Raw genomic sequence first — 20,238 nt, forward strand, 5'->3', positions numbered from 1 at the left:
TTTTTTAAATTACAACTCATCGTAATACTGAAACGAGAGCACGTTCCAGTGACATGACAAAAGTGACGGAAGTTCTCAGAAACTGGCTGGCAGCAAACCCGCTGCCGAAGTTCCTGTGAACGCCTTGTTTGCTGTCATCCTGTTCATTACACTGAAGGGAGCTTTTGATGAAGAGTATGGCCCAACGTAGATCAAAGTGGAAATGACTCCTGACACTTGGATTCATTTTAAGAAAGAGGGGTTTGGTCATGCAGGGGCTTGACTGACCACGTGAGTGGACATAAATTAGGCAGTGAAACAGGTTCCTATTGAGAATCGGAGATGAGAAATCTCACCAACTACAATTTAACCCTTCATGATCTGATTTTCTGCTTATCCTGGATTCCATGGTTTGCCTTTTATACCCTCACTGTCACATTCCCAAATTTTTCTTCTGCTTATGTATTAATAGACGTGACCCAGGTGGAAGGAAGGAGTTGGAATGTGTGAATGTCCTGGGGAACTGTTTCTAGTTACATGGACATAGTCTCCCTTCATGCCTTCTCTGTAGAAAATCCAGTGTCCAGTGCCAGTGGGATGAGAAAACGAAGCTGTCTCTCATCTTCATAGGGAAAAAAGCCGATTGTCTATGCTTACTTTGCCTTTTTGGAAGTTGAGGTTTCCAGGAGGAAGTCCCAGGCAGTCCTTCCCACTGGCAGTTCTTGTCTTTCCGTCACTCTGACTTCTGTACAAAGGAGGTTGTTTTGCTTTCTCCTCTCCCGTGGCCTTACTTGCCACATTCAGAACTTGGCCAGTCGTGTGATGCTTCTGCTCGCCCTAGAGCTGGATGCATTCTGTTAGCATGGGCTTGCTGCATGGCTATGCAGACAGACCCTCTGGGCATTCAGTAGCACCTGTTAACTGCCTCACATTCATGGTCCCAGAGGTGCTCCAATGTCACAACTCCGCTCTAAAGCCAGCCCACATTGCCATGGGTTTATCTTTGGGCACGTGTCTGGAAAGTGTTGTGATTTGGGCTAGTTCATGTTACTGTTCATGTCTCCATGGGCAGCGTTTGTCAGACAAGAAGTCGGTTATGTTAAACCCTTGGTTTGAAGGCAGGATTTTCTCCCATGATACTGCGTGTGGTGGAGCTGGCCATTTGGATGCAAACATCTTGAATTCTTGAGAAACAGCCGGCAATGATAACACCGTGGGTCAGTGATGCCAGCGGGCTGGGGAGGGCTTAGGAGAGCAGTTCAGTAAGTACCCGCCCCCCAGCTGGGTGCCGCTTGGTAGAAAGTGGGTGCATGTCATGCGGAGCACCTGGTGCTACACTGACAAATGTCACATTGTGTGGTATCTCTGAGGCCAGGCCTTCGAGCCGGTGAATTCCAGCGCCTGGTTTTCACTGAAAAGCAAAACCCTCTCGGTGAGTCTTCCTGGGGAGGACAGCCCTGTTCGCACAGTGCTTCCTGCGGGGAGCTTGGGTCGGGGGAGGGGTACGCTGCTCCTAACTTGGCACCTGGGCATCAGAGTAAACGCCAGAAACAGGAAGGCCACTGGCAGGCTCCTGCGTGCTTTGTCCCATGGAGCAGGTCGTCATATACTGTGGGGTCACTCTCTGAACTTCTTCCCTGTAGCAGGTGTCATGGGACTCTCCCGGGAGTGGCCCCTCGCTACACCCAGATGACGGAACACTGTTAACACTGAAGACACAGGGAGGCCAGGATGCATCTGAACAGGCTGGCCTTGCTGAGTTCCACCCTCGTAGACGACCTTGAGTTCCCATTGCTTTTATCAGCCATACTGCTCCAAGACTGTGCACTTTGTCCTTAAAGCTACAATAAAAGTACGCAGGTTTCTAAGTTTGGGCCCTCACTGAAAACTTGAATGTATTTGCCCACTTCTCTCTTGCTAATCTGTCTTTTGTTAGGAGAACCCAGTTCAGGGGAAAAACAGAACTCTCCCACGGCTGAGCCACAAAGCCCCTGGCATGCCCAGGTAATGGTTTGTCTGTGTACAGCTGCTTGCAGCAAGCCAGGTGGTGATACCTCTGGTACCTGGAGGTCAGAACTTCCCCTCCAGGTGTGTTACAGGAGCCCTGACAGAAACAGCAGCTCAGTGCAACAAGGATGCGTCCTTGCATGTGGAGCTGGCTGAGGGGCCTCCGGGCACTTCTGACGATGTACACGCCGTTGAGCAGGGAGATTGTGCAAGAGACGTGGGGGAGTGCTGTGAAATGGGGCTGCGCAGCTCCCAGAGCAGTTGTGCAAGGCGGTGGGCAGGAACGGATGTGCGGCTCCAGCTCTATGGTCCTTGTGCCAGACGCGAAACAAACTGGCACCAGTGAATGGCCCAAGAATGTTTGTCACTGAGACTACGGGCCATGGTGATGGCAGAGGGACACAGGGGGCTGCTGGGAGCACAAATAAAGTCCCGGCCAGAAAATCGCACCTGTGTGTATTTCAGAACTGGGTCTGATCTTAAAAACCTGCTCTTGCTCTTTGGAGAACATTGTAGTGCTGGAACACATTTGGGTCACGTTTTCTTGTGTTATTTGAGGCTGCTAAGGGCAACGCTTATAGTCTCTGTTAAAATTCACTTGATGCATCAAAGGGAAGATTATGAAAAGGAACTTTGACTTAAATATTTATTATCTCGGGTGGCTCCAGAAAATCTGAAATCCCATGATTTTAGTGGAATGTGCTTACAGTGGGAATGAAGAACTCTTTGTCCTAAATACCTGTATAGGCCACTGGATATGGAGAGTACATAAATGGAAAAATAACCTATGTTGCCAATGCAAAATAAATCTTTTAAAAAAGTGATGGGATGAGAATCAAATCTGAGAGTTGGCCACACAAAGCCAAGACAGGGGTCGAACGACAAAGCTGAGGATTTCATTGGCATTCTGTGATGTGTAGTGTATCTTCTGTGACTTTCTCTGCAGCCTCCTCTGGGCCCTTCTGTGTGTGATGGCTTTGGGCGCAGGGTGAAGCAGGAAAAGATGTTTGCCAGATGTGCACTCCTAAGTCTTGGCCTTGCTGCCTCTGGCTCTGGGGGCCTTTTAATCTCTGTTCAGTGTAGGTTAGCCAGTCCTGTTGGTTCTGCTGGAGCAGCACAGAGTAGACTCTGATCCTGCAGGTTCTTCTCCCTCCCTCCCCCTCCTCTCCTCTCCGTCCCCTCCATTTCTCCCTTTCTCTCTTCCCTCCCTCGCTCTCTCCCTCCCTCTCTCTCTGCCTGGAGGAAGATGAAGGTTTTCTCTTGAATTCCATAGGAGTCACTCCCAGCACTGAGTTTTGTGGGTCAGCCTCGCTCCTCTGCCTCCCTACAATTCCTGTTGCTTGTGCCGGACGTCGTGGGGTGTGTGTGGGTGGAGAAGCCTCCCTGTGGCTTGCATGCGCGTGGGAGCCAGTCATGCCTGGAATTTCCAGGGCGCTGTGGGAGGCGGCCTTGCAGAAGCTCACAAAGGCGCCTTGTGAGCATGTTCAGCCTGAAGGAGGCAGGGGCTTGGCGCAGCTGTGTGGCCCCGTGAGAAGGGCCCAGCTGTGGTGCCAGAGAGGACACACGTGGGCCCGTGTGGCCCCTGTCACGCGGGTCTGTGTCCTGCCGCTCTGTGCACTGGATTCTTGACTAATTGCTCAGGGGTGCAGGGTGAGCTGTGCCTCCCTGGAGACTCTGGAAGGCATCGTGGCCCATTGGTGACCCTCGAAGAGAGGACACCCAGAAGACAGAGTGGGGCTGGGGCCATGTGGAGCCACAGTGCCTGACACAGCAGCCCGGTGCCAATGGGGTCAGGGTTATGTAGGAGCACAGGTGACTCCCTGCCTGGGGACCGCCAGAAGTGAAATTTGAGCGGTTACTGCTCACGGGACCACATGTGTACCTGTGGCTGGCGAGGCCTGGGGAAATGCTGTTTGCACCTCTGCTCAGAGCACGTGGAGTAGTAATTACTTGTTTACGCATTGGCTCCCGTGCTGTGGCCTGAGAACCTGGAGTCCAGTTCTGATGTTGATGCATCTCTCATCTGTGTGTGTGTGTGTATGTGTGTGTGTGTTTAGAATCCAGCCTTTGTCCCTGGGACATAGTAGGTACTCAATAAGTGGTCTTATTATTTTTTTTTTTTCACTTGAGTTTGTTGATTCTGGAAGTCAGAATTCCTTGGTGACTTTGTGTTTGCACCATGGCTGCTGCTTTGTGGATGGCTGGTGCCATCCGTATGAGTACGCTGGTGCAGAGTTTCTCAAGGGGAACGTGTTGTAGGATTTGAGGAGAGCAGCTCAGGATATCCCGTTCGCTGAGAGCAGTCGTGGTTTTGTGGCGTCGTGGAGTGGGGAGCCGAACGAGGCTGACAGCGGGCACAACACGACTGCGGGGGAATGCATGCCTGGGTGTCTCCAGACTGTCGCCTACACATCGGCTTTCCTGGGGGAGAGCAGGCCCGGCCAGTCCCAGGAGGAGGTGTGCGTCCCCAAAGAAAGGGATGTGAGCCGCGAGCGGCCTCTGCCATAGTGCTCAGAGCACCCGGCTCCTGCAGGCAGAGCGCAGCCAGCCGCGGCAGGCGTGGCGGAGACGAGCGCTGTCAGAACGCTGTAATTAACACGCGCTGGTGTAATTCATGAGGAATGCGCTGTGTAGCCCGAGCCCACGCCAGCGTGAGCCCACAGAGTCAGGCGCAGCCTCGTCTCTGATGCTGGCCGCTTCCTTCCCAAAGGCTCTATAATTTATTATTATTATTATCATCATTATTATTATTATTTAACTCCCAAATGCCTTTGTCACCCTGAGTGTGTTCTGGACCAGGCAAGAGTGAGCCTTGCAGGCGACCCCCGTGTCTGCCCGTGAGTCAGGCAGGCTGGAGGCTGCGCAGACCGGCTCCGCTGTACATAATTAAGCAGTTCCCAGCGCTCCGTGCAGCTCAAATGGGATGGCACGGCGCCTGGTAATACGACAGTTAATGGGATGAGACCAGCACTGCCTCTGCCTCTGTAATAAGCAGCGGCTTTTTGCTTTCCCGCTGAGGATGGGGAGGGAAGGCAGCAGCCACGAAAGCGAACAACACTGACAACATGGGGTTAGGGGCACCTCTCCCCACCTTGGGTGCCTGTATCCAAAATGGAAAATGCACCCTCACTGGAAGAGGTTACCTCTTAATTACCCTTGTTCAGCGGCTGTAATAAGCAAAGGCTTTTTATTTGTGCATGGCGGCAGATCGGTGTGAGATACATTCCCAGCAAATAGCTCTAATGGGAGGCTGTATGCCTCCTCACTCTCCTCCTGCCTCCTGCAAACCTTGACGTGAGCTGAGATACGGCCCGGATCCTGCTACCCGATGAACAGGCTACTTAAGAACTTGAGGTGCTCTTCTGCTTTGAGGCGATGGTCAACGTACATTTTGCTCACAAAGGACCATTTGCTGGGTCTGTGGTTCGCCTTCCCTGACCCCCAAATACAAAAGGGACACCTTTTTCTTCGCCTGAGAGGAAGAAAGTGGGGGAAATTACCTCGGAAGCCAGGGAACGCAGAGACAGGAAGCAGCGGTTGTTGGAGCTGCGTGCTCTCGGTCTCGGAGATTACAAATGCTCCTTGGCTTTGTCCCTTGAACAAGTTGATGAGAAAAATTCCCTGTGCTGTGTACACTGTAGGCATAAGAGGCGTAATGCGCTCATTAAATGATCCTGCAGAGGAGAAAACAAACCAGACATTCGTCTGCGATGCAACTGAGCAGCACCGCGGGGCTGTCCTCTGCGTGGGGAGACGTTCGTGGGGTGCCGACCCCGAAGGAACAAAACCCAGTCCTGCTAGTTGGTGCCGAGTCCCTGTGACTATTTGGGATCCCTGGGGGTGAAACTGTCCACGGCAAGATGCAGAAAGGGAGCTTAGGATTCCACAGGGCAGGGGGCAGGGGGCAGGGGGGGGGCAGCGATGGTGGCTAGCTACACTGGCTTTTGAGGACCCCGAGATGGGGATGTGAGGGTTGTACGTGGGGCTGTGCTGCAGCCTTCGGCACTGCCGTTAGCAGGTATTTGGTTGCTTGCAGGGTGAGCCCAAGCATCTCTGCTGGTGCTGTGGGGCTGGCACTGCTCAGCATCCAGAATTCTCTGTCTTTGGGGACTACGTACGTGAGAGAGCGCCTGGCTCCCAACAATCTTTTCTCTGGGTTCAGTGGGGAATGCAGGTGTTGGGCTTCAGAAACCGGGACTGGAAACCGCGAGGAACGCTCTGGTTTTTGAAAGGGAACGATTGAGAGCCCTGAAAGTGTTGTCTTCCTTTCCATAAGGAAGAACAGAAGTCCTCTCATTCACACCCATCGTATTTTATTTCACATTCAGAAACCTTTTAATTTCAGCAGAAATCTCAGCATATGTTATCTCGCTCCAAAACAGCAAATGGTGGCTTGAAATACATTCATGCGTTTCAAGTACTTGCTCTCCAAACAATACAATGTATCGCTACTCACAGGACACACGTTTCAGCAATTTTGTGGAGGAGCTGTTTCTTTGTCCCTCCCTCTCTCCCTCCCCCTCCTGTGGCGTTAAACCACACAGGCACGGAGCACATGTAAGGAGAATTCAAGAGCGTTTTGTAATTCCTGAAAGGTTAATTGCACTATTTATAGACCCGACTGTAAAGCACAAACCCTCCGCGTGACCCTTCGGGGTCATCCCAGTAATAGCAGCGTCAGTGGAGCCCTGACCAGCCATGAATTACTGTCTGTGATAGTGAGAATGCTGACAGTTCAATCACAGCACTGTTTCAATAGAGAACTCCATATATTTAAAGCGCTGATACTGTTTTCCCTCTAAATGACAGCCTTGACAGATGGGCCGAAAGCAGCGCAGACGTTTGAACAAGGAAATAGAGAGGGAGCCTGTTGGAAGCTGGGCTCCGTGCAGCCAGCCGCGGATGATGAATAGAGTGTGATTGTGTCTGACAGGTAGTAATATAACTATTCATTCACCGCAGAACACCTGGAGCACACTGTATTAAATGCTACAAGATGGAGAGGTTCTGTGACAAGAATAGGAAGTGTGAATCCCAGCCTGGGTTTAGGTACAGCAAGAGGAAAGGGCACGGGTCAAGCGGCAGAAAGCGCCTCGGAGAAGGCTGTAATTAAATTATTTGCTTACTAAAGTGTTTCTAATGTTTTGCTAACATGTTGCCGGGATCATTACTTCAGCATGTCTGAACACTTCAAATGCAAGCCGCTTCCCCCACCCCCACTCTTTCTCTCCCTCCCTGACAATTGTGGTTATTTTTTTTTTTTTTACTTCCACTCCTTTTTTTTCTTTTTTCTCCATTTTCTGCCTCTGTTACTCCTGCTGCAGCTAACAGTCCTAGAAAAGTCAGACAGGGTGAGGAGCCAGAGGGTCCTTATTCGGGTCCTGGGACCTCCCCCCACCCACTGAGCCCACTGTGGTTCTGTTCTAGAACACCCCAAAAACTGGCTGGATGAATGGCTCCTGTGTCCTCCTCCCACCAAGGCTGGGTGTGCCCCCCGACCCTGACATGGGGTGGGAGAAGAAAGCAGGTGTTGACTGCATAGCACAGAGCAGAGCGAGGAGCTGGGCAGTGACCCCTTAACTCCCAGGCTACCAGCAGGTTGGGCCTTGAAGCTTCTTAGAGATGGAAGGCGGGGTCGAGAGGCAGAGTTCAGCTCGTGCCTCGGTCTCTGGTTGGTCACCATTGCTCGTGGTGACCTTTGATTGGTGAGTGATACCATGTCCTCCTGGGCAGTTAGAGCATGGCAGGTGTGCCCCAGTTGATCAAGTGGTAGTCACTTATCGCTTAGGGCCTGGGGTTCCTGGAAGGAAAACCCAAGATGTGGAGGTGTTACCTATAGGAGAGAGAAACGATGCTTGGAGTCTTGATGTTTGGAGACTCTGTGTGGCCGGCTGTATCACTTCTTTAACTTGGAGTTAATTTTAGTGAAAGCAGGACGAGGAGTCTTTTTAACCAAGGGAGGGACTGGGAGATGGGGACTTGATGACATCCAGCATGCACCTCCAAGGCACAGCACAGGGATTGAGTTCTGATTTGATAGGGGTGGTGTGGGGTGTGTCAGTACAAACTCAGGTAACAGGTGCGTTCTCCCAGGTGCAGCTTCACCCAGGATGAAGGGCTCTGTGCGAATGTTTGCCTTGGCCTCTGAGGTCTGAAGCAAAGCAGAGACAGTTTGCAAAAGCAAACACATAGGATGGGGTGGGCATTCCAAGAGATAGGACTCTTTGTCAGCACATGTGGCCTCTTGTGCAACCTTCTCCTGCCCTGCTTGCCAAGTATTTCTTCACCTAGGTTAGCATTAAGCGTCACTGCCTGTGTTTGACTGTCACATTCTGAAAGCTTTAATTCCCAGGGAATCTCCTATCATGATTGAGCTAACTCTTTAAACCTTGGCATTTCAGTTCTCCCTACAATTGAGTGCCTTCTAGGTCATGCATGCATGCAAAGCAAGCAACACCAAATGTCAAAGCCACGATAGGGTGTTCCTTCGTACTGTGTGTATGTGAAGGAAGCACGTCCCATTGTGTTGTGGGATTCAAGCCCTGCTGAGACACAGGAACCTGTACAGAGCCCTCCTTTGTTTCCAACATCCTTGGGAAAGGGAGCACTTGGCGGTGGCTCTTAACGTGGCCAGTATCCATTGACTGCTGCCTCACATTAGCTTTGCTTGTCATTTTCTTTATTCACAGGCTCCTGTGACAGCCAGGGACAGTCACAGTGCTGCCATCACTGTGCTATGGGGAAGGTCCCCCTGGGAGCGGGGATGCTGGACACTTTTGTCTTTTCACATTCCATTTTCTCTTCTTGTCTCTGGGGCTGCGGTGGCTGGTGTGAGCCTGAGCATGGCCCCGACAGCACACACTGCCCATGGAGAGGGCTGTGGGCTCCCAGCTGCACCAGTTCAGATGTCCCTTGGTCAGGAAGCACTGTGTCTGCAGATGCAGGTCTCCTCCCAGCCTACTGCAGGGAGAGAGACCAGAGGTTAACACTGGGGAAGGATTTTGCAGGTGCCTACTCTGATTAGCTATGGAAAACTTAATCCAGGTCAAGTTGCCCTCCTGCCCATACACACCCTGTTAGTTCATGCTCCTCCACTCTGCATTCACGTCCTTGACACCCTTCTGTGCCAACCAGTATTACTGAGCTGCGTTAAATACTGTTGGCTATTGATTTATGGCCTCACCTATAACTTCTTCTGAATCTACAAATTTTATCTGACTTGTCGTATGAACGAGTGCTTAATAGCTGTTAGCGCTATGCTGGCCTCAGAAGAATGCGGTTTTGAGAACTGGGCAAACATGCAAATTCTGGTTTGATGAAGAGACCCCCAAATGAAGGCTTATAATAAAATCTGTCTTTTTTTTTTTTTTTTTTTTTACAGCCTCTGTGTGCTTTCTTCTCCTGGGTAGACTGCTTTGTGGACATGGAGTGCATATGCTTACAAGCTACAAGCAAATGCTTCTCACTGCGTCTCCACTTTCTTTTCACATGAACTCTGCCTTATTTACTGAATTGGGCGCAGTCATTGTGTGACTCTTTCTAATGCATATCCTTTTTTCCTTCTAGTTGAGAGGCTGTACAATGCTTAGTGCTGCCAAGAAGGGAAAAGGGGCTGTTTTGCAAAATAAGCAAATTGGATTATCCAGTGTGTAAATAGGCACTCAGTCTTTTTTTCCAATGTAAATCAGGAAAAGCAATTTGCGTGTACAGAAAAAACCCTGCATCAGTGCTCGGCGCTCCCCCATCTTGGCTGGCGTTGGGAGTTCATTATAGGTGAGGAAAAGGAACTTGTTAGCATCCATACGGCTGGAGACAGTAATTAACTAATTTGCTTTCATTTTTCTGCAGTTTAAACATAGGCACTATGAAAAATATTCTGCTGAGTGACTTGAAATCTTTCGTGTTGTGTTCATATTAAGATAATAACAGGATTTTTATTCTTAAAGCTCTGTTAAAAAGAGTACTCGATGCAAATTTGCTCAATAATTTATTTTTAGTGGGAGTCGGACTTGGGCATTGCCAGGACAATTGAAACCTTGTTTTCCTTTAAGCAATGGGCCCAGGTTGCCATGGTGTAAATTGGGCATTATTTGAAAATGAGAAACCACATGGCCTCATTGATGCATTAGAGAAAATTGCTACTTTTTAAGAACTGTTTGCATCGTGGGAGAGTAAACCAGAAATACGGTTCAAATTAATGTTATCGATCTAACAGTCTTGGATATACGGACTGATGAGGGCTTCTTTTAATCATTGCTAAGAATGTGGAATTACAAAGTAATAAAAGGAATCTGGGTGGGAGTCATTTTGTCCTGGTCTCGAATCAACAGTTTGCGTGCTGCCTTGAGACTCGTCCGAGCAGGAACCTAGCTGTGCTCATCTCGGTTCCCTGTTTGCTCATCTGACTGTAGTGAGAAAGAGTTGAGGCAGAATTCACCACCAGTTCAGAGAGATGTGACACAGAACTGTCGCAGTTCATGTGGGATCAGTTTATAATGTTTAGCAGTTTAAGATACATAATGAGCATACACACATTGGATTAATTAACATTATTCTTAAATGTTTACTTTTGATAGTGTTAAAGGTAGGCATTTTTTTTTCCTATTCTTGAATTCCACTACTATTATTGCAAAGTTCCAAATAAAGAAGCCCAGAAGGGGCCGGCGCCGCGGCTCACTAGGCTAATCCTCCACCTTGCGGCGCCGGCACACCGGGTTCTAGTCCCGGTCGGGGCGCCGGATTCTGTCCCGGTTGCCCCTCTTCCAGGCCAGCTCTCTGCTGTGGCCAGGGAGTGCAGTGGAGGATGGCCCAGGTGCTTGGGCCCTGCACCCCATGGGAGACCAGGAAAAGCACCTGGCTCCTGGCTCCTGCCATCGGATCAGTGCGGTGCGCCGGCCGCGGCGGCCATTGGAGGGTGAACCAACTGCAAAAGGAAGACCTTTCTCTCTGTCTCTCTCTCTCACTGTCCACTCTGCCTGTCAAAAAAAAAAAAAAAAAAAAAAAAAGCCCAGAAAATGAGAAGACAGAAATCTGAAGTTGTACTAGGAGGAAAGTTGCGGTCTGTAAACAGGTCATCTTCAAAAAGGAGGGGGAGGGGGGATAAAAGAGGGGGACTCTTGGGGCAGATAGGTGAAGGATTACTCTGTTCTTATCTACTGTACTTGCCTGACTTGGTGGGGTTTTCTAATCTCCACTGCAGAAATACAGATGCTGCCCCCCACAGCGATTTCTGTGTTAGAGATGGGAATGTGATTCTGAGTGTTTTCAGGCCATTCCTACCTTTGTATGGAGCCTCACGTTTGATGTCTGAGCAGTATTTGTAAGCAAAGATGATGACTGGTGCAGGCATTTCTAAGTATGGGGTGTTTGTAGCACTTACCGAAGCAGCAGGCTCTGAAGCAAACCGCAGTGTCCCCAGGCAGAATGAAGTCAGAACTATAAAAAGCAAACCCAGCAGACAGCCAATACTGGGGCAAAACCACAGCTTGCCAGAGCTTTAATTTATGAGGGCAAATTACAGGAGATAACTAAAAAAAAAAACACCCAGATTTAATGAGGCCTTTTGCTGACTATTGTATTTGAAAGTGCAAATGACTTGCTTGTAATGAAGAAGGGAGGGAGAGAGGATAAACCTGGTAAAAGAGCATTGTGCTCCAGCCTGCAGGTAAATACTGGGCTTGAGGCTGAACTGCCTCTTGGATGAGTGTTATTGATTGGAATTTGCTCTGTGAGTACCCTTGGAGGACACGTCTATAGGATTTACTCCGTACAATAGAGGCTTGCAGACATGGTGTCAGGATCCGCCTTGCTTGGGCATCAGACTTCAATTAGATAATGACCATGGCAGGGAGGGAATGGCCGGGGAGTCATTCATCTTGCCCGTACATGACACAGTGGAACGGGTGTTTCTGACCATCGCTGCACACTGAATTAGGTCAGTGCCGAGCTTGTTGGCCTTTGAGAGAGCCGCTGCGCTTACGTGTGATGTGTTCGCCCCCCTCAGCCTCCGCTCTCCCTCCTCTCCAACGGCATCTATTGTTCCAGGACCCATATTGCGCAGGGATCTGAATTTATGTCCGTGGATTAGAAGCCGGGGACCCCACCGCAGCCCATAATCAGCTCATTAGCATTCTGTGTGTGTGAGCCAGTGTGAGTACAATTTTCAATGGCCTAATGTGACAGGTAATCATAAATTAGTATTTGCTTTAAAACAACAGCAGAGCGCAGAGCCCGCATGCCTAAGGAGAGTGACGCAGTCAGTAGCACAGCCCGTAATGAAGTGGAAGCTCATTAAGCAAATGCTGTCTACTTCACTGGGCTGCAGCAGCAGCAAACAAACCAAATGGAAATGTCTCAGCAGAACACTGCAGTCCTCCAGGACAAGTCGGGTTCATTAGCCGTGGCTCCATCTACAGGAATCAGAGTAATAATTAAATAGTCGCTTGCTAATTTATCATTTTTTATTTGTTAGGATGTTTGCATGTTGTTGTCCCTCCCATCTCCAGCTGTGTGTAAAAAAAAAAAAAATTAGAATGGTGAGCTTGCTTTTTTTTTTTATCTTGAAAGATATTTTATATCAGAAGTGGCTTGCATTTGGCACTGGGTCGCTGGTAACCTTGCTGATGGCTGCAGAATATGGACTCTGTGTCAGGTTTTAGGATTTTGGGGTTCAGAGAAGGGAGGAGGTAGCTAGTTGAAGGAGAGAGGACTTTATTTTATGGAGGACAGAATGGGCTGGGTGCGAGTAGAGGTGGAGCCTGCCCAGACAGGGCAGATGGTTTGAAACCGTGCTGTACAGGGCGGGATCTTTCCTTAAGCTGCTAATTGGGAGTGGTACAGAGCATCCCATGAACCCAGGTCAGACAGGTGGGGGCCATGCAGGAGGCTCTCACAATGCACGGTCTTAACATTTTGGAATGTCCCCAGGTGCAGGGCTTTCCAGAGCAATCAACATTCCAGTAGCCTTTAGATGAACTATCAGTGTCCAGTTTCATCAGGCCCCCGGGGGCTCAGGCCCAGCCTTCTCAGTGTCTCAGTTACAATATTGGCATTGCGTCATTTTAACAGCTTGTCTGGGGAGGAGCTGAAGACAGGAGCCTGTCCTTGAACAGCTCCGCGGCAGAGCTGGGTGGGATAGGAACTCAGCCGCGAAAGCCGCTGAATGAACCTGCTGGTGGAAAGAGCTTGGCATGCCAACTGTGCAATTTCAGTGTCCAAAAATAACAAATCTGCAGAGTGAGCCTTATTGCTGTAGCAACAGTGGACGGGAACAGGTCCTCGCAGGTGCCCGCATTTGTGATGGGGTCATCGGCCCTTGTGGAGAAACATCAGGTGTTGTCCTTGCTGTAAAGCAATTGCTCAGTGCCTGTTGAAACTAGCACATTTAGGGCTGGTGCTGTGGTGTAGCAGGTAAAGCCACCACCTGCAGTGCCGGCATTCCATATGGATGCAGGTTTGAGACCAGGCTGCTCCACTTTGATCCAGCTCCCTGCTAATGGCCTGGGAAAGCAGTAGAGGATGGCCCCAATCCTTGGACCCCTGCACCCACGTGGGAGACATGGAGAAAGCTCCTGGCTTCAGATTGGCCCAGCTCCAGCCATTGTGGCAAATTGGGGAGTGAACCAGCGGATGGAACCCCCCCCCCCACCTCTCTGTGTAACTCTTTCAATTAAATAAATGAATCTTTGAAAAACCAAAGAAATTAGCACATTTCGCTTCCATGAGGGAGGACTCAGGGTTCCCAGACAGAAATACTGAGAACCATGGCCGTCGGCCCTGGGACATCCAAAGGAGACACAGGACCTGGGGGTGGGGATTGAGAACATCGCTGTGTGGGATAGGAAAAGTCGGATGAAAACTGCTTCAGTGCCCTGGCCCTGAGTGGGTTTGAGGATAATGTGGCAATAAATTATGCAGTGGGACAAGGACAATTTTTTCAGGATTTTAATTAATTATCTCTTATTGTTATTGATATGAGGTCCCTTTATAATGCAAAATAAACCATTGGAAGGTTTTTCTATGCTCTCATTCTCTTAGGAAACTTTGGTTTCCCAGCCTCGGAAAGATGTTTGGAGAGCAAGGGTGATAGGGAAAGCTGGGGTTCCATGGGCCTTGAGGGATAGAAACCAGGAGGGAGGTCAACACCCACGATGAAGTTGATGGATCGGCTTCTGTGTGGTAAGGGGGGGGGTGCAGGCAGAGAATACCCGCTCTGTTGTCTCCCTGTCATTTCCGTGTCCTTTGGACATCCTGTGTTTGTAGCAGTGCTGTGAGGTTCTCAAGTCTTCCTGGAGCATTTGTGGGTGCACTCTGAGAGCAGGGAAAGGCATTCGGGAAACAGGAGTGGCCCGTTCAGAAGGAAGGTGCACAAACTGGGGAGCGTCGAGCAGTGTTCTCGCTGCAGAACGAGCGAGCAGGCAGTCAATCCCGTGTGCTGCAGGGACCACCAGCGCCTTATATTGGGAAATGCAGACGTGCGCTTTGTCATGACGAGCCTCAGAATGTACAAATGGCCTCTTTGCTATAAGGATACGGAAGCAGGATACAGTAACTGTTAAAAATGTAAAATGATGGGGCAGGCTTTGGGCCTTGTGGTTAAGAGGCCGGTAAGACGTCCACATCCAGTATCCAAGCTGAAACCAAGCTCTGCTCCAGATTCCTGCTTCCTGCTAACAGACCCCAGGGAGGCAACAGCTGATGTCTCAAGTAGTTGAGTCCTGGGAGACCTGGACTGGGGACTCCCCTCCAGACTTCAGCCGGACACAGCCCTGGCTGTAGTGGGAGTGTGGGGAGTGAGCATGGGAGATTTCTCTGTTGCTCATTTTCCATCTCAAATAGATAAATAATATATAACAGTTTAAAAGAGGAAGAGGAATTCACTGTAGTGGTCATTGAAACATTTCATCGGTCCAGCAGTGTCTTTTCCTTTTGGTAGTTACTGCTCTTTTTCCTAGGGGGCTGCACCTCAGCTGGTCTCCTATGTCTGCCCCAGGAGTGGGCGTGTTAGCTGGGCTGGCATCAGGGCCACGCCGTTCCCCAGGCCACAGTGATTGGGTCAGGCAAGGGCATGTGACCACCTCGGCCGAGTAGAACCACTCGGGAACGTTTGATGAAGTTCTGGGAGGAGTATTCCACTTGGCTGGGGCCTGGTGGCTCTAGTGTCTGAGCTGCAATGGGCTCTCCGTGAATCCTTGAGGAATGAGCTCAAATTAAGAATGAATTCAAGGCAAGAGAAACTCAAGGGAAATACTGAAGAGACAGATAAGAGCCAGCCCATGTTTTCCCTTCTTCTTGGGCCATTGTGTGATGTTTCCTAGCATTGTAGCAGGATGAGCTCTGGACAACAGTACTACCCCCCACCCCTTGGTTTGATGATGGCAACTGAGGTGCCATTGGTGGGATGTGGCTAAGTTCCAGCCTTGCTTCTCATGCTCTTCTATCCAAATCAACGTATTTTAGCTTTGTTGTGCAACCTAAACAAGTCCCTGTGGATAGCCATTGCTCCTGATACTCACTACTACTACTTAGAATGGCAGTAATAGTAATCAATAAAAATACACTACTGAACAAGATGTAACCTTTGAAGAAACCTAGTCTTGGGTTCATTTTGGGAAAACTGCACCATCATTTTCCTCGACTTCAACTCATGTTTATCCACTTCAAAACCTGTTCTGTCGCTTTTAGCCCATCTTCATCCCCTGCACCTGTCTACCCTCCTCCCCAGCCTGGGGGAAACCAGTCCGCCAGTTGTACGGGCCATTGTTTCTATGAGCATTCTTCTCTCCTTTGAGGCTTTGGGTGTTCCCCTGTGTTGACTGGGCTAATACTTGCTCATAAAGTTACTGAGTGAATGGCCTAGTAAAATAGAATTTCTGGATTAAATCCCAAAAGCTGCATCTGAAGGTGAGCAATTTTGACAGGTGTCACAGTGATGTGAATTTGGTTAATTATGATGCGATAATGTTGACATATAAGTGGCACAGTTTAGGCTATAAGCTGCCAGGAAAGAAGAGAGAGTATGAAGCCGAAGCCAGACCAGGTTCATCCAGAGTAAAGCCTGGGAGAGCTGTATCCAAGGTGCACGCACGGCAGAGGGTCCCCAGCACACACCTAGCAGAGAGCACACCTCGCCTTACAGACTAGTGGTTTACATAGTGCAAAGAGGTGGTCAGGGGCTTGGGGTCTGGGCCCAAGATAAGCTGCCGAGATAGAGGGAGAGCTGGGGCTCCTTCTAAAGGTCCTGTGAGATCACGGTGTGAGCTGGGAGGGGTTGATCTGAGGCTGAGGCTGGACTCTGGGACTGAGCTGCTGAGCTGGGGGGAGAGGGCTGGGGTGGAGTGGGGGACCTCAGGCTGATGGCTGGATTCCTCAGATAGTGTTGTGTCCAGCAGTCTGGGCAGGAGTGGCCAAGGCAGGGTGAGGCTGTGTCAGCAGGGCAGAGGAATGGGAGCCTGCTTGCTGTATGCAAGAGGTCAATAGGAATCTAAGGCTTTTTTTATTTTATTTTATTTTTTTGGACAGGCAGAGTGGACAGTGAGAGAGAGAGACAGAGAGAAAGGTCTTCCTTTGCCGTTGGTTTACCCTCCAATGGCTGCCGCGGCCAGCGTGCTGCGGCCGGCGTACCGCGCTGATCCGATGGCAGGAGCCAGGTGCTTCTCCTGGTCTCCCATGGGGTGCAGGGCCCAAGGACTTGGGTCATCCTCCACTGCACTCCCTGGCCACAGCAGAGAGCTGGCCTGGAAGAGGGGCAACCGGGACAGAATCCGACACCCTGACTGGGACTAGAACCCGGTGTGCCGGCGCCGCAAGGTGGAGGATTAGCCTAGTGAGCCGCGGCACCAGCCTGGAATCTAAGGCTTTTTGTTGCTCCCTCTTAAGCCACTGAGGAGCTACTGAGTGGGCAGTGACAGTGATGGTTTGCTAATAGCTGCTGTAAGAAACATTAACCTGACGCTCAGAAGCAAAACTGGAACAGTGCTAACTCAGCATGGGTCTTGAATATTCCTGAACAAACAGTTAGGACTGATCTGACTGTTACATCTGCATTTCTAAAAAGGTTAGTTCCAATACTTCATCTTTGTGTTCTAAGAATATAAGCAAGGTATTAGAATTAGAGCTAAGAAAGTCCTTATTTGACTATTTGGTTGTCTTCCTACAGCTCCATTGTTAGGCAGATAAATGACTTGACCTTTTGCAATAACTTTAACTTCAAATTAAAGATAATCAATGACTCCAGTGTGTTTTCTTCTCTCTGTGTCTGTTTCTGCCACCAAAGATGAATTTTACACTAGGAGTTCTGAAGTAATAGTTCTGTGTAGGTTCTAAAATTGTAACTGAAGGAATAAAATGCCTCCCCTGCCTTATTTGGGAACACCACCGCTGAGGACCACTCCAGAGACTGAGTACTGAATCGGTGTTTTAGACCAAGTCTCTGTCTTCCGGTGCGTTGCTATTCCATCACAAGATGGGACTGAAACACTGAAGGGGTGTTGGAGAGCAGCATGTGTCGCTTTGGGAGTGGTGAGTGAGCATTTGGAAAAAAGTTACAAGTAATGTTAATCCACTATATGAAGTCCATCTCCACTACATTAAACATCATTTTATCCTAAAACTCAGGGTCTTCCAGTCACTACCACGTATCTGGAGTGCTGATTTAATGCTTGCTTGAGATACCACCAGAACAGAGGCTTTGATGAATATCTTGAAGAATTGTGTAGGGTAGTAGGGCAAGAAATGTCTTTATTCTTCTTGGTCTGATCTCATGTTTTCTTGTTTAAAGCATTCCGAAATGCTTTGTTTTTGAAAGAAATGGCACTTATTGGGTAGCACAGAATTGATTGGCTGGGGTCTTTTTTTTTTGACAGGCAGAGTGGACATGAGAGAGAAAGGTCTTCCTTTTGCAGTTGGTTCACCCTCCAGTGGCTGCTGTGGCCGGCGCACTGCGGCCGGTGCACCGCGCTGATCCGATGGCAGGAGCCAGGTGCTTCTCCTGGTCTCCCATGGGATGCAGGGCCCAAGTACTTGGGCCATCCTCCACGGCACTCCCTGGCCACAGCAGAGAGCTGGCCTGGAAGAGGGGCAACCGGGACAGAATCCGACACCCCAACCGGGACTAGAACCCGGTGTGCCGGCGCTGCAAGGCGGCCAGATTGGCTGGGGTCTTAATGGTATATCATATGGTAGTAACTACCAAGACGTGGCAGATCTAAACTTTCTAGTAGCTAGCATTTAATCTATGGGTTATGAATTCAGTCATCATTGCCAACTATAATCAGGAAGAAGGCTGAGTGTCTCCAACTGGTCAGTAAGTAGCACTACACCAAGGCTGTAATATAATCCTCATATTTTAGGGGAAAATACTCTACAAAGAATTGTTCTAACTGCTTTATAAACTTTTCTAGCCCAGGAGTTGGGAAGTTGACAACTACACTTGACATCCTTAATACATTTAGTAACTGGATAAGTATTTGACAGATCTGAAGCTTCTTCCTTTAGAGAAGAGAAACTTGGTTGTACCTCTAAAAAAAATTGTTTATTTGAAAGTCAGATAGAGGGAGAGACAGACAGCGAGATCTTACATCTGCTGGTTTACTTTCCAGATGGCCACAAAGCCAGGAGCTTGAAAATTCTTGCAGGTCTTCCATGTGGGTGGCAGGGGCTGAAGCACTTGGGCCATCTTCCGCTGCTTGTCCCAGGCCATTTGCAGGGAGATGGATTAGAAGTGGCACAGCCAGGACACAAACCGGTGCTACATCACTACATTGGCCCCTTGGATCTACCTCTATGACACAAAATAATGAAAGAAAGGATCTACTCATGTAGTGATTCATGTCCCCTAGCACATTTCAAAACATGCACAAACTCACGGACAAGATAAGCCTTGCAGACAATTTGTCTGCAGTCTGTACTATTTTTTGATGCTTCAGCACAGCAATTAGAAGAGACCTTAACCTACAGTTTATCTGCTATCAAGTATATTTTTTATAGGTACAAAATTTGCTTAGTCACCAGGATTACCAAGCAATTAGGAATTGAACTCTAATCCTGTGGGAAGTTTGCAATGATGACTACTTGCAGTGATCAGTCTTACATTAATCAGATGCAATGCCCATGCAAGCAGTTCAAATTCCTGATTTTTAAAATTATATCGGTATAGATTATGCATTTGCTTCGTTTGATCATTGTACTTCAAGGTTATGTTGAATTAAGTAGGGCAAGCAATTCTGTTGAACTGCCACCCTTCAGTGATTAATTAGGAAAGAATAAAAACTAATAACAACTCTGAAAGTACCTAGATGATTCTATTTATTGAAGTCACATATGAGGGCACTTTAAAAAGCTTATGGAAATTGGATTAGATAATTGTTTCACACCAAAATTATATTTGGAATCCATGCGTTGAAGTGGTCTTCAAAACCTTTATGATGGAAGTATATTAGGAAAGAAAAATGCATAGAATTCTGTTTTTATACTAAATCACAACTACCTTTTTTTTGTTTGCTCATGATGCTTTAGAAGTACCCTCACGTTTGTCCATATTCTAGAAAAACACATTGTACAGCACTGACATTTTGCCTGGTTTGAACTGTCGATTTGCAATGCATATTGGAAGCAGAGTTACAGAACTAGCTAGCGCTACAGAATTTCTTTGGTATCATATTAGTGCTCTCTGTTTACTTTTGGATGATAACTTAAATATGAGGTAAAGTCCATGTCTCTCTATCTTTCTACACTTTAGTACTGGGCAAATGTAATGTCAATCCTTGTTCCAAAAAAAAAAAAAAAAAAAAAAGCCGTGAATTACCTGATGTCCTAGGAAGACCCCACCAATCAATTCTGTGCTACCCAATTTATCCGCCTTCAAAGGGGTGAAGGACTGGGCTGAAGCTTTTCAGATTGGAATCTCTGGCTCCAGGGAAACTTGAGTATTTTGACCCTGAGGTCTCCACCACTAAGCCAGTCCTCCAGCATCTGACAGTTCATATTTGTTGAATTCTATAACCTTGATCCCGGTCCTGTTTCCCTGTGAAATGTGTCATCATTTTTGTTCCTCAAATGCACAGCACATGAGAAAAAAATATCGGCTTGTCAAGGGCAGCCAAGCCACAGGAATTCTCAAACCGTGTGACTAAAATGGCATCAGCAAGGAGCTGAATATGTCTGCGTTCATGGCCTTCACGTAGACGAGTCTGTCCCAATTCACAGTCCCAGTTGTAGGGCAAGAACTGTTTGTGTGATTTCTACATCCCCATG

Source organism: Oryctolagus cuniculus, chromosome 6 (genome assembly GCF_964237555.1).
Source record: "Oryctolagus cuniculus chromosome 6, mOryCun1.1, whole genome shotgun sequence".
NCBI lineage: Eukaryota > Metazoa > Chordata > Mammalia > Lagomorpha > Leporidae > Oryctolagus > Oryctolagus cuniculus.